We start from the raw sequence: 16030 nt of genomic DNA, 5'->3' as shown, positions 1-16030 counted from the left end.
ACTGCTTGGGGGGGGGGCACCTCATATCCAAATTGTAACACTCCTCTAAATGTAAGATCTTTAAAAGTGAGAACAATGTTCATTTTCTTGTTCCTTCCATCAAGCATACAGCATGGCACACTGGAGACCCTCAATAATGTTTTGCAGACTAAACAGATAAAAAATATTAGACATTGAGAGCCATGCTGCCCCATGGAACTATAATGGGGACTATGCAGTGCTCCTGTGTTTACACTTAGGGTACCAGCAGTTTGGACTACCTTCATTTCAAGTGCTCAATCATCATCTGTGGCCTGTGGCGACCACATTGTATACTGTCAATAGAGAGCACCATTCACAAAACAGTGACAGGAAGAAGAGAATGCTTTGGATCCAGTAATGGAACAATGGTGATTCCAAGTTCTAATTATGTTTCCTGCCACATAAAATCACACTAATTTTATGTTGAAATGCCCTCCTCACCAAAACTTAACAGTAGATTGAGAGTAAAGAGCACAGGGTATCAGCATTTAAATGTAAATGTGGAGGCCATGGTGTTTTGAAAGTCACAGTAGAAATAGATGCAGCCTCCCAGGGTCAGGTGTCTTTAACATACAAATAGCACTGTGACGTCCTGGAAAAGATAGTGTTCTCATTTATGAAGCATCATAATAACACCAAGACCTTCATTTCACTGCAGAATTTCCTGGGCTCATTATGTGAAAAGAAGCATGTTGTTTAGTACATTCTGTCTCCGGAAGCTCATCTGCTCCAACTCCAGTAGATGTGAAAGCTATATGTTTATATGAAAAAAAAATCATTAGATGTCCCCTGATGGTAAATTTCGCAGGCAGGGAGCCTCATGTAAATCACTGGTGTGGCTTTGCTGACTTCCTCCTCAGGCCTGGGCTGTGTATCACTGCTCGCAGCAAATTAAATTTCGATGAGCTTGGGAAAGTAATTGGGCTGTGAATGTAACCTGTTACTCGGAGAATTATAAATGTCCGGAAATGAAACCAAATGATGTAAAATCCAATTAATGTTTTGGGGGCAACCAGGGCTATAGAGATATAGAACAGGCAGGGACCTAAATCTAACCCTTAATTTTTCAAATTAAGAAAAGCAAGGCCCTGAGGAGTTTGAGTGACACAACCAAGGGTAGGAGAGTGATCCTGGCTACAACTGGGACTAGGACCCCTTTGCTCCTTGTTCATTTCCCTTCAACACACTGACACCCACGTTTTCCTCTACCTCCATTTCTCTGAACTTTGTTATCTTCAGGGAGAAGAGGGAGAGAAAGAAAAGCCAAAAGCTGTCAGCACCAGCTCCTTCCATTATTATGTAGTGTATGATAATGGCTCCTATTTCCTGCTATAGCAGAAAAGAAACATATGATACTATGTATGCACGTTAGCTTGGGAGAAAACACTTATTTTCTGAGCCAGAAGTTAATGGAGGTGAAATGAAAAGAAGAAAAAGAAGAGTGTGTGTGTGTGTGTGTCAAAGTGATTTGAGACTGGAAGGATAATTCTGGTTGGAACTCAAGTGTTTGAATTCCCATTGTGGCCTTTCCATTAGAGAAAAGAAAATAGGTACTTGATAAATATTTGGTTAATTAAGCAAGATGGAGAGGAATTGCTGGGGTTTCTTTCTCAGGGCTTGGGGCCTTCTTAATTTTGGAGGAGTTTGGGGTTCCCCGGAGTAGAATCTGGGATGCATTCAACAAAGCAACAGGATTGACAGCTTGTCTCATGTAGACAGACAAGGTGCACAAACCCAGCTGGGTATGTATTTCCCCATGTGTGTGCTTCAAATAGCTTCTTGCCCTCTTTGAAAAAAGTGTTCCACCCCACATGACTTTTTGGAGTTTCTAGCAGGCTCTGGAGGTTGTGTGGAGCTAGTAGTGTTCCCTTCAAAGAAAATACAAGAATTCAACATGCCTCCAGAAAATGGGTTCATCATGCTATCTTTCCCCCCTGTTCGATTTAAAGAAATTGGACCTTTCCCACCTGTTTTGGTGACTTAGAATCATAGGCTGAGAGGGACAATGGCGCCCTAGGTAAAGGCAACCCCCTGGGTTAGATAAGCCTTCCTCTCTCTCCCAGACAAGCTCCAGCATAGCTCTCCTCTCCTCTCACATTATGTTCTGCTTGAGAAACAAAATCATCCCTGCGCCTCCGTGCCTACGTGGTTCCTGTAGCATTCATTTGGAACGTGTTTATTTTAAGTCTCTGATTTGGCGGCTGAGGAGAGATTGAAAAGCACTAGCCTCAGGCACTCTTGATCTCCTGCTCCGTGTGAATGCGGTATTCATCACTTAAACGTAAAGTATTTATAATCAGGGCCAAGGCAGCATGACCTTGTTTTATTCTAAATAGATCACAGGCAGCTAGACCTGGGAGCTTCCGGCTTTAAATCAGATGCAAGCGTCAAGGACTTCGTTATAATTCAGTTGATCTCTTTAGGTTTGATCCGTTTCTTTCTTTGCTGTTTAAGTAAAAAGAAAACAGAAAAAAAAGGTAGTGGGTTGAGGGGATTTGGTAGGGGCTCCCCATAAAACCGAACTTCAGGGGAATCAAGAATTGCCCCATTGTGGCCTTTCCATCAGAAAGCTGTGGGTGTGGGACAGGGGGAGGAAGACAGGATGTCTGAAGCTTAGATCTCCCAAACCAAGGTAATTAATTTCTAAGCCACCTTTCCCCCCTTTCTGGAAACATTAATCATGAAAAAAAAAAAAAAACCCTAAAAGCAAAAAACAATGGAGTCAATTGTTATTTATTGCTTCTCTGCGCAGTGGTGTTTAAAGAGCACTCACCAGGAATGTTCAAAGAGCCTTTTTTTCCCCTCCCAGGTCTTAGTCTGGGCCTAGAGCCCTGTATACACAGATATCCGTTTAGGGCAACAACTCCAGTCTTCTTTGGTCTTTCTTCCACCCTGTTCTGCCTTACTTTGCTTTAATGGTTTCTACAAGATGAAGACACAACCCCTTTCCATAACTTGAATTGTCCTTAGAAGTCAGAACGCTTGGAGTTAAGCAAGTACTGCTTATTTTACTGATTGTAGCAAGTGGAAATCTGCGGGGCATTGTTGCTTTAAGGCATCTGGTTATTCATCCGCCTACAGCTGGTTCCTCCACTCTCCCACTCCACCCACCTCCCCACCCACCCACCTACCCACTGTTTCCCCTTGTTACAAGGTATTCTATCTTGGAGATGAAACAAGCCAGGGCTAAACTAATTAACTAACCAGCAGTGATCTACAGCTTCAGCACCTTGCATTCCTGAAGATTTATCCCATTACGAATTCATTGCCATTTCCCTCCAGGGAAATAAAGATTGCTGCCTATTAAAGATGGGGACAGAAAAAGGCACCTTCACTGGAGACAGCCTGTACAAGAAAATAATACTGTAATCATTCCCTCCAATCAGCTGAAAAGGATTAAATCTTCTGCTTCTAAAGTAATGTTCCAATTGAGCCTTGGGGAAGAATAATTCATGATTAGGGAGAAGGCTGGTCTAGCAAATGTGAACATTATGTCCATTACTTAAACACACTTCCTGGGCTGACTGCTAATGTACCCGAGGGACTCACAGCCCCAGCAACTGATAGGCGCAATGAAACAGGCAGACAAGGACAAGAAGTATTATCATCTGCATTCAACAGCACTACATAGACTTTTACCACTGCTAAATCACTGCCTTTGGTAAATAGCCCAGATAACTCATTTTAATAGAAGAATTCTTCTCTTCTTTATGTGTATTAAACAACAGACTCTTATGAGCGGTGGCAGTGTATTGATTCCTGGGAAAGGCCGTGTGAATACCAATTCTGTAATTTATGCTGTTTTGTGGCTCTGGCTGTATTTGTTATGCATAGTGTATTAAACATTCAATAGCTCAATTTAATCTTTGCAGCCAAATTGCACAGCACATCATGCCAGATAGTGGTTGTTTCATATACACAGCCCATCTGCTTCCTGTTCTATAATTCATTCAGCAGGCAAAGTTTCTGGCAGCCTCAGGCTACCAAAATATATATATATCCTTAGGGTACCAGAAGTGCTTGGCACTCAATTAGTTTTCCGGGTTTCTAGTGCTATGTGTGCATGAGCAGGGGTGTGTGTTTCCACTTTTATGTGAATTAAAGATGGGAATAGTTTGCTAAGTTCTGCATCCTCATCTGGACAACTTTTCATAAACCTGTGGGGTTTCACAAAACCAAGAGGGGAAAGAAGTTAGAAATGAAACACAATGATCCTTCTCCCTTGGGAAATTATCTACAGCAATAAAATGTGTTCTCTCGACCATCCCTATCTAAATAGATTGATTTATATCTTGTGGGGGGAAAATAAATAAAACAAACCAAAAAGTACTATAAACTCTTGGCTCCCTTCTCTGGATGAACCACTGGGGATTGGCTCTCTTACTGTGAATGTTTATTTTCCCTACAGTCCCCTCCTTTCTTGGAGCCTTGCCCCTGTCTCTTAATGTGGATGGTAACTCTGTCCTTTCCTCATCTCTACTTTCTATTTACTTTTAAAGAAGGCAGTGCCTAAATGTTGCCCAGTGGAAAACTACATTTGTACTTTATTGAAGTCTTTCTGCAACTCCCAGCGCAAATGCCTGATTTTCAGGGCATTTTATGGACTTCATAATGCACTCAGGGGACCCGGACCACCCTGTGTCTGAGATGATTATTTTATACCTTTTTGGGAAAAGTGACCCAAAAAATCCATCTTATAGACTGGAATTACAGCCTCTCAGCGGAAGCAGATCATCCATTCCAATGACCTCATTTTACAGGTAGTAACAGCCAACATTTGTGTAATGTTTTAGAGCAAGATCAAACATGCAGATGCCAACAGGGTCCAGTGACGTTTCACAAACCACTCAAAGGGAGCAGGAGCTCTCCAGCCTGTGTCAGAGGAGGGCAGTTGATACGGAGCATTAGAATGTTGTTGCTGTGCAGAGTCTAGGCCTGATGTTTCCCAATCTTCTGATTTTTCAAAAGAGTTTAGGAATCTGGATCTTTTTTAAAAAGTAGGAAATAGGTTTCTCTTTTCAATGTTGGCATTAAATGATAACAAAATACATCCACATGCAGACTTTTCTGCTCATTCTTCACTAATAACACAGTTACACAAAGAGAGTGTTGCAAAGAGAGTGATTTAGTCATTTGGATGATCAAACCCGAGGAACAATCAAAACTTCCCACCTGACTTAGTGTTTATGGTAGGTTAGAATTCTATGAACGAATGACCTATAGTGACCTTCAGTATTATATAATCCCCTTCTTTTGGAGTATGGATGATATTGCAAATATGAGATAGCATGGTCATGACAATATTACTTTATATGGCAAAAAGATTTGGGCCACTCAAATCACTTAAGGCCTTTAAAAGCTGGGATTTTCCTCTGGCTGCTAGCAAGGGAAGGCAAAGAGATCTTAAGCCTTAAAGGCATTCAATGTGCTATTGTTGACTTTCAGGATAGATGAGGCCACATGCAAGGACATGAGAGCCATAAGAGGTGGAAACTGTTTACTGGACAATAGCCAGGAAATGGAGACCTCAGATCTGTAGCCACAAGGAATGAAATTCTGCCAACAACCTAATGAACTTGGATGTGGATTTCTTCCTAGAATCTGGAGAGTCTTGCTGGCCAACACCCTGATTCAGCCTTATGAGACTCTAAGCAGAAAACCTCCCTGAGCCATGTAGGACTTCTTACCTATAGAGCCATGAGATTATAAACTGCTAAGATTGTGATGATTCATTACACAGCAGTAGCAGACCAAGACATGCTTAAATCTCCCCTTCTCCAGGCCATGCCTTCATGCTGAACAGGAGCCTCTTGGCTGGCTTCTGCTCTTTTTTCATGCTCACCTTTTACCCCCATGATCCAGCTGCTATTTCCTGTTTTTCTCAGTGTGGGAGGTGAGCAGAATGGGAGAGGTTGTGTAAGGGATAACACAGTTCTTACCTGGATTCTTCCCTCTGGATCTGCTGAGCCCTCAACTAGCACTTTATGATCAATTGTGCAGGAATTTCTGAAGTCCTTTGTTGCCTTTCTCTTCTCTGGCTCTCTTGACCTAGGCTGATGCTTTGTTATTTCGCATGACCACTGAGTGACCTAAAGTTTTTATGTGGGCTTGTTTTACTACATGATCTACTTCTGGCCCACAAGAAATGCCATACTCCCCACCCTGCTGAGGGCCATTACCAAGTAGGAATGACGCATCGAAATTTCCTTGCCAGCGTACCCCATGTTAAATGGACTTGCCTTGGAATTTCGCTGTTGACATTGCATGTGTGTTTGAGAAAGGTGACCCTACTCAAGGACGAGGGTGGATCCAGGATTAGGGTGTATCCTGCAGTTTGAGGAAGTATAGTATCCCGGTCCTTGGGTTTAGGGCGTTCCCAATTTAAGACAATAGGGATTTTAGGGAAGTTGGAGGTTGAAGATTATTGCTGCCGAGATTAGGGCGTTCCTGCTGCCTGAGCTCCCGTTGAGCTCTCCTGAGATTCAGAGAGGATTTTGTGAAGAAAGCCTCGTGTAGTAGGTGAATTGGCAGAACTGGGATTGCCCCAGAACGTGTGTGGAGGCCGGTGTGAGTTCGGGAATAAAGAATTGCTGTTTGAATCTACAAAGCTGTGTGGTGGCTCGTGATTCTGTGCCCAGCCAAGACTGTGGCACCACCCCCCACTACCTCTCTTACTGCAGTGTATGCTGGGGTCTCTGGTGGATTCCATGCTGTAATGAATTTCTGGCTTTGCCACCAAAATGGTCAACTCTTCCTTCCCTCGTCCCTTTATTTTGTGGACTGGAGTCAGACCCTAGTCTATAAGACCCTAGTCAACAAAGCTTTGTCTTTGTTGTTTTTAGCAGGAGGACCAAACCATTTTATTGAGGGGCTTAGAGGTGGGGACAATGAGATCTGATGTCTTGCCCTGCCAGATCTCCCTGGCCCCAAAGATACTGCAACTTTGTTTTTCTCAAGCACAAATCAGGTACCTGTTCTTTTTGGTCTCCCAATGGCAGGCAAATATTCCCAGTGAACCTTGAAAATTCTTTTACTAGACATATGGACAGAAGACAGTGTTTCCCACCTCTTTACCTAAGGGACAGGTGGTGTGGTGGGACAAGGCTGTGGTGTTTCAAATTTCTGCAGAAAGCATTCACATTTCACTCTATGTATCTAGCAAGTTCTAGAATTCCAGAACATATAGAATGCAATCAGAATGGTACCCTGAGCTGAGCAGTAATATTTCCCTCATAATGGAATTTATTGTGGGATACAGCCTTCTTGCAAGAATATCTTATGCCAATCTTATCTTCCTATTTTCTTTTCCCTTTTATATTCTCAAAATGGGTGTCTGTGTTACAGATTGGTGGAAAAGGACCTCTTACCCTGCTATTGCAAATTCTGCTTATGGGAGCTAGTGTCTCTCACTAACTGTTTTATCTTGTCATAGGAGCCCTTTATTGACAAATGCAATATGAAGGGTCCCATTCTAGAACCCTCTTTACTTGTCTGTCTTTGTGTCTAGATCAGAGGCCAACACCCATGGCACTCATGCCAAGGAGGATACTGAAAACCTGAATTTTTAAAAATTGCATCTGGATCAGGTGTTCCAGTCTTGCTGACCCCTCTTTTTACTTGCTGGCCAATATGTTTGACTAGTGGTCAGGACCTGGTCACTTGTGCCACATCTTCAGAGAGCTTTGGGCTCCTATCTCAGGCCTCAGTTAACTTTTTATTGGCCATCTGTCCTCCTCACTTAGAAGTTCTTTTGCTGCCTGAGGTTATTCTGTTCTCTGGGTGTGTGCCTGTGCGTGTGCATGCTCAAGACTGCACGTGTGTGCGTGCATGTGTCTGTGTTGTGTGCATGCATATGTGTCTCTGGGTATTAGCCAGTGAAAGATATCCTCTTCTAGAAGATCACACCTGGATAACTTGCCTGAAGGGCATCTGAGCATTTTTCTTTTCCTATCTGAGTCCTAATCTATTGCTCTATGACTCCGACTAGATTGATGGCACCTGCTGTTCTTTTCCTCCACACTTGGTTGAAACAGGCCTAGGAACCATACGATCCTACATGCCACACTATGATATAAATGATGGATGGCTTAAGATGTTAGCAGTCCCCATATGTTCAAAACCTTCAGTAACATGGCTTTATAGTTTCTGATAGAATGATATGGGAGAAATGGATTGTGTGTGTGTGTTTGTGTGTGTCTTGGACTAGAATTAACACCTACTATTATGCAAATCAAGCTTAAGTTGCCTTTCTCTCTTGTAGGGTTGGTGAGTAGGTCATTGCCTTGGTGGAAATTAAAGAGCCTTTCTTCCCAAAGAACCATGATATCTTCTCTGGCTGCCAGATGCCTGTGGTTTCTGTCGTCCTCATTGCCTAGTTATGTTTCATCCACAAAGCATGCATTGAGTTCATGCTGTGTCCTCACTCTCCTGGAGGCTGTGGGAGAAACACAGAGGGGTGAGATGGCCACAAAACTACAGTCTGGTGCTGGATGACCACATGCACCATGTTCTGAAGTGGATAGAGTCTTTGGGGGTTAGGGATATTGTGCCAGGTGATGGGATGGGTAGATAAGAGGAGACTGCTGGACACCTGAGCATTGCTCAGTGTGATAGGAGGTGTATACAGAGGAATGGAGAAACCACAGCCCATTTTGGCTTTCTTTATAATTTTGTCCAGGACTATCTTTTTATGCCTGCTTTCCAGCCTCCTCTGCTTCTTCCTCCTCCCATGTCTTCTTAGCATAACTACCTCTCTTCCTCCATCTCAGTCTGTTCCTTCACTACCCTCTTCCCCATAGTGCTTCTGATTTCTAATCTTACTATTTCTGGAAGGATAAAGGGGAATGGAGACTTAATGGAATATATATTTCATTTCCTCCATTTGATGGTCTGACTTTGAAAGAAGAGAAGAAAATGTGATCTTAGATGTTAGGCTTTATTATTATTTTCCCCTTTATGCCATTCCAAAGTTCACTGAAGACATTGATCACACTCTGGAGTTGAAAAATGAAGATGCAGAGGGTTGGTGACAGAGGTGGGATTAATAGTCTATCTTCTCCCAGGCTGGTTCTCCAGCAATCTTCAAGAGTGTCCCAAGTACAGGACAATTCACATGGGGAGTTGATAGTAGACTCAAAGCTTTAAACTTCAGGAGGCAAAAGTGAAAATTGTTTTACTTGTTTATGACAGTTTTCCTGTTGTCTTTGTTCTTGCTTTTCAAACTGGCCTGAAAATGAGTTCCCTATGCTATCACTGGTCTTCCGCTGGAATGTGAGGAGGCAATGTGGAGTTTGTTTCGTAAATTAACCCCTGCACTCATTTTTCACCAGAAAGAACATTGGGCTTACGCCCCTTAACTTGTATGCTCTACCACAGGGCACAGGAAAATGGCTTTTAAATTAATATCCAGTGATGAAACCAGAGAATGGTCTCCTTTATTTCATAAGTCATTCTCACTGTGAGTTGCTTTGAAATATTTCTAAACAGAGAGGAATTAAAGTTGGGGAAAATAAACCTAACACAAAGAAAGATTATGAAAAGCAATCATAATGTCAGTGTTAATGGTTTTCCACATGGGGATCTGAAATCTTTGTACCACTTTCCTTAGAAAGGAGAGATGGTTTTTGATAAATTAAATGGAATTGGCATTAACCAGACTCCTTTACAATGTGTTTCCGTGTGAAACACACAGTGAATGCTTCGGTAAAGACTATCCCCAGAAAAGGCATAAACTCTCAATGCATCATAAGGCCAAGGGCTGTGGGGAATAGTCCAATAAAAGGGAAAAAAATCTCTGCTCAATGAAAACACTTTACAAGTGAATATATATTCAGCCTCAGAGAGATATCTTAAACAAACTTCCGCAGAGATATCATTCAGGAAATAACAAGTGGTGGCAATAGTTAAATGCATCTTTCTGTTCCTAAACTTGAGCCAGAATTGAAAGTAGTGCTATGTATGGGAAATTATAAGCATTTCATTCCTTCGTTAACTAGATTTTCTTGTTCTGTAAACACATGGGCATCTGATGTTCCCACACTGGCTATTCATTCTAGGTGGAATGCATGCGCTCTCATACTCTTACCATTTTGTCACTCAATGAGAACCATTGCCATTACTCTACTCCACCCATTTAGCACCTCAGAAAGTCACTAGATGGATTTAGTGATTAGTGATGATTGATTTTTCTTGCCAGCTTAATCGTCACACTTGAGTGGGACTGATGTAGACCCAGCTGTGCTTAATTAGCCCAGAGGACTTAGAAACCATATTTTAAAGATGGGCTTGTAATGGAAGAAACCTTCTCCACAATGCAGCCTGCTGAGGTAAACGCAGGCCTGTGGAGGACACAGTTTTTCATTAGACCCAAGGAGTAGGATTCAGGAAATGGATGGTGCACAGAACAGGTTCTTACATTAGATTTAGGAAAGTTGTCTTCTAGAACATGAATTATAAAAGGCTGTTCAATATAAATTTCTTTCTCTACGGCATGGTTTTGGCTAATTACTTAAGATAATACATTTGCTTTATTGTAGAATGTAGATTTTATAACAAAATATTCCACATAACATGTTTGTTTTTATATTTTTGGTAATTTTAACTTTAGTTAGTGTCTGCTTTAAAATGTGAATTTCTTATCGTCCTAAAATGTTCCATGTTCATAAGGATATTTTCTTACATTCTAGATCTAAAGAACCAAACCTCCCTTCCTTCCTTCTTTCTCCCTTTCATCCCTCACACCTTCCATTGGACATATTCTCTTTGGTCAATTGGAAAATTCTTTCTAAGCACAGCACATTCCCTATTAGTTTGGAGGCGTAATACAGACTCCTGTTACACAAGCATATGTCCAGAGGTATAGTGCCCAATCATGCCCTTGTTTTATATACACAACAGAAAATTTTTCAGAAGTGTCATTAGAGCTTCAATTTCAGTTTCAGGTAGTATCTGGATTGAGTCAAATTTGAATCACAATGCAGCCTGACTTAGGAAAACCATTTACTAGTACTTCTTATAGCATAAGAAACCCAGAGGAACATTATGAGGATGAAATGTTCAGGGAGTTTTCAAGGAGTATTTATAGGTATACTTGTAGATGTTTTTGGGGATTGTGTAAATGTTTGTGTGGAAGTCTAAAGGAGAGAGAGAGGAGAGCCTTGTTGAGAGGCTTGGTGTCTATTATTATTGGGCTGTTGATGTGGGAATCCTTGATGAGGTTGCAGTAAAGGGAAGACTAGTGCTAGAACGGGGAGTGGAGGTGGCCACTGAGGAATGCAGATGAGGGGTAGAAGCTGGAAATGGATTCTTAGAAATGCCAATTGGCAATGTTTTGGTGTCAAAATCAGTATTGTATTTATACAGAATGCCATATTGTTCAGAATTCTATGGGCTCCAAGTGACAGAAAATCAATTTAAATAGTTTAAGCAAAAAGGGAAATTTGTTGGCTCACATAGTTTGGAAGGAAATAGATGCAGCTCACAGGACTGAAGTTATAGTCTGCCACACACACAGGGCCTCAGAACTGGAGCCAAGCACTTGACTCTGGATGTCTTTTTCTTTTTCTTTCCATCATCGTCATCTATCCATCCATCCATCCATCCATCTCTCATTTCTTATCTGTGCTTGACTTTGTTCTGCAGATAGAACTTCTTCAAATAGCAAAGTTCACCAAATGCAGTAGAAACAGCTTCTTTGCCCAATTATGCATACGTTGTCAATCTAAAACAGGAATGTTGTTTGGCCCTGTTGGCTTATCTGATATGCCCATAACTCAATTTAGGGAAAGAAGTATTATTTGGCTGGGCATGGGGCATGTGTCATATCTGCAAGTGTTGTTTTGGGGTGAGAAGAGGGTGGTTTTTATTTGGCAAAGAAAAGGTGGAAGGAATAGTTTGCTAGGCACACAAAAATAAATGATTACCCTCGTTCCCTATAAATTCCACTGTAGAGTTTCAACTAATAAGCCTAGTAAAATGCTTTTTTTTTCTCTGAATAACATAAAAGCATTTTAACTTACAATTTATTAGAATTTTTGTGGGGAGTTCAGTGATTAGTCTCATTAGATTGATAAAAAAAACTCAGGTTTGGACTAAATAGAAGTATGTGCATAGAAGGACACAAAATTTACTGAAATTTCATATGTACATTCAATAACTAGAAGATCTAGTTTTCCTTCTAAAATAGGAATGGGCTCAATACAGGGCTGTCTACATATGAAGGGCTGACTGTTCATGAACAGTCTGGTGATGGAGCAATTTAAGCTCTGAGGCTCGGACAGTCTGTATTCTGAAAGTTTAGATTAAATAGTTGGTCTCAAGTTGATTTTATGGTTTCAGCTTATCAACTTTTGCCATTTTTGAACAGTGAAAGTTTTCCTAGCATTAACTAACTGTAAGCAAGAAGACCCTGAGAAGTCAGCGAATGTTGCAGATGGCAGTGATGGTGTTCATCCAGTTTCTATCCTTGGGGCTTAACTCAGTTAATTGTAAGCCCAGACCTCAGGTCAAGTCTCCTAAGAACCACTGGGGGTTGCTATGGTAACTGCTTGTTTGTCTACTTTTCCTTGTCTCCTTCCTCTTCATCATTCTGAGCCTGAACAGACACATTTCTGACTATATCTTGTATGCTTATCTTGGATCCTGGGCATGGATAAAAGTAATTCTCACTTCTTTCTTTTCCCTCTCTCATCCTCACTCATATGCATTTAAGTTTGGGCAAGTCTAAATTTCCCTTTGCAGTAGCAACCCATTCTTTGCATGATGATCTATATTTACAGTTAATTAAAGTTTGATTTCAGTTAGAAGTCATTGTATTATGACCCACTTTATGTGGATCTGCCAAAGTAGATGCTATGTGGCCATTCTTCTTTTAATCTCAGCTAATTTTCATCATCTTTGTATAGTCATCTTTTTTCCCCTTTGCAGCAATTTCATGCTCAGAATTTAACGTGTCCTTTATTTAACATGGATTTAAGCATTCTATAGAAGAATGCTTTAAGGTCTAAAGAAATAAATTTCTGATAACAGACTAGTAAAGAATATTTCTTTTGGCATTTAAATAATAGTATGTTTGTTGGACTTTATCTTCCCATCTTAACTGTAATTTTATTGATAGCTACTAAGGGGAACTCTGCCAACATTGGAGTCCTTTTTTTTTTTTTTTTTTGAAACTACCAAGTTCATTTATTTAAGTTGATAAGTACTCTACTACCCTACAAATTAGATTTATCTTATCAAAGATGCATATTTTAAAATCCATGAAATGATATTGAAGGAGATATAAGCCTATGCCAAATCTAGGTTAGTATAATTATTGTAATTGAGTCTTATCTTTGGTTTTGAGCTTCCTGACAACAAAAACATAAAGGGAAACTCCATTCACTATGTAGAATTCTCCATGAAAGAATGTTAAGATACTGTTTAGGATATCCAGTCAATGTTTAAGATATTCAATACTTAGAAAGTATTCAGGGGTACGAAAATCCAAATGTTGATGTTCAGAATCTTTCTTCCAGCAAAACATTACAAGGAAGTAAATATTGAAAAATAGTGGTATAGTAATATGCCATAGCACTATTATGTAGAGTGTTCATATAGCAAAATCTTGTGATAGTGTTAAAAACCGTGCTGAAAATGACCATTTTTTTCATTCTTTGAAAATATTCATGATAATATATAAAAATGTGTATAAGTATCCTATAATAAATTATCAACAGTATCTTTGTCTTTCATGGATCACTTTTATTTATTTTACTTGCTTTAAAATTTTGCTTATCTGCTTTTTCTCATGAGAACACTTTTTTGGGGGGGTGGCCTTTCCTCTACATTTTTAAGAGAATAATGTTCCTCATAAGTCTTTAATGCAAGAAACATTTGACAGGCTAACAATGATTTTACTAAAAAAATAGAAATATTCTTCAGTAGACGATTAAAATTCAATTGTATAACTTAGCAAAAGTTATTATTTTTATTTTTTTTTGCACTGTGACGCAAACTGGTGGCAATTCAAGGAATGCCAGGTCCATTGAGTATCATTTGAGGGATTTCATAGCTATGCAAACGAATTAGAGCAGTGCTTCTCGAACTTTAATGTTCATACATAGCACCTGGGCACCTTATTTAAATGCAATTATGATTCTCTAGGTCTGGAGTGAAATCTTTGGGTCTGCATCCCTGACAATGCCATCAGTCCATAAATAGTTTGCATAGTAAGGAACTAGAACACCCAAGGAACAAATGGAACTTTTAAACATATGGATTTCAGGATCCTACTTCAGATCCTGTGAATCATTAGTTCTGGAAGAACTCGGGAGTACATATTTTAGAATACCTTCCAGTTATTATGCTAAAGTTAGTTCATAGAGAAGGTGGGTGTGTGGTTCATTTCTTAACACAGTCACTCATTGTCAGTGGTGTTCTGATAGGGGCAGCCAAGAAGCCTACCTGGAGTGGGCCTGCCTGTCTCGCTCTTTGTAGGAATTAGCTCCATGTCTTATGTAGCATGCATTTGGGTGTCAGGTTTGTGCATTCCACTGTAACTCAGAAGCCAGGTTGGTATTGCTACTCTGTGTACTGTGGGCCATGGTGGATTTTAGAAGCAAGGTATTAATTTTCCATAATTCAATGAAAATTTGCTCAAATAAATATATTGCCAACTGCATATTATCTAACTCTGTCAATGAGTTTATCTAGTCACACAGTCAACAAGCCTATTATTGAAACAGTTGTGATTTTGTAATTTCATTTCCTCCATATATAACTTCTTAGGTAGAAAATCACATAGGTGATACCGCAGCTGTCTGTTCAAAGGAGACAGATTAATTATATTTGCATGAGGTCCAGGTTGGGCTCTGATTATGAAATATACTGAGCAAATACCCACATAGGTTCACTAAGTAAGGTTTTCATGGAAACTGACAAATTGTGAATTGGCAAGGAGGTCAGTGTCCTTTGGGATGTCTGGTGCATGCAAATAGCAATGTGTGACAGCACAAAACATGTCAGTTTGTCCTCTGGTGAGGTCAGACCCAGCAACTAATATATGCAACCTGCCACTCAGAAACATGCTTGTGCTACTGATAAAATATATGTATCTACATATGCTTGTATTTGAGAGCAGTAAAATCCTGGCTTTTGAGTTTTAATAAGGCATACCTAATTTCCACATAAAAATTGAAGGTTAACCATGCTAGCATGTGGTGGGCAATTTCCATCTCCTGTGCAAATTTGCTTTCCACAGACGTTGCTTTCCAACAGGTTTATGAGAAGCCCAGGTAACTGTGGTGTGTAGGATAGTTAATGAACAATCCTCTGATTAATTGATTAACAGTGGCTTTGTAATGAGCAAATCAGGGCCTCTTATGAGAATGTCCTACACTACATTCTGACTGTCAGATTTTTTTTTCCTGTTATCAGAGTTAGACTTTGTACTGCAAAAGGCAGTGTGACCTGGCTCCCTATGGTAATTTCTTTATGGTGAATTGAACCTTGGTTTCTCTTAGATGTTTTGTGTATTATAATCCCTATTATGACAACCTGCTGAGGTAGTGGGTTATATAAATGCACAGTACAGCTGTCCAGGAATGATTACAAGATGAATAATTTTACTTCCTGGCAAAAGATAAGAGTTTTCTCCATTTTTTTCCCCCTGAACATCTTGCTTCTTTTTCTTGGGCTCTACTGGAGGAGGCTTCCTTTCTTCTTAGCCTCAGGCACAAGTAATCATTCACATCACTGTTAAAGAAGAACTATGAGTTAAGGTTCAAGACCAAAATGATACCGATGAGCATCACTCAGCTTTCCTTTTGGAGTCCTTTCAAGTTTATTTTTCCCCCGACTGCAGCTGCCCTGCGTCTGTGGCTTCACCAGGTCACACCGCATTTCCTCTTCAATGGTTACCATTTACAATCAGGCTGCTGATCTCTCAGCATTTCCTACTTTCCCAACCTCTGCTGCCTTGCTTCCTTCTCTGCCCTACTCTATTTTCCTTGATTCTTTTTCCTCTTCCTTC

The sequence above is a fragment of the Spermophilus citellus genome (assembly GCF_964194105.1).
Source record: "Spermophilus citellus genome assembly, chromosome: 2".
Classification (NCBI taxonomy): Eukaryota; Metazoa; Chordata; class Mammalia; order Rodentia; family Sciuridae; genus Spermophilus; species Spermophilus citellus.
Note: the sequence above shows the minus strand (reverse complement) of the source record.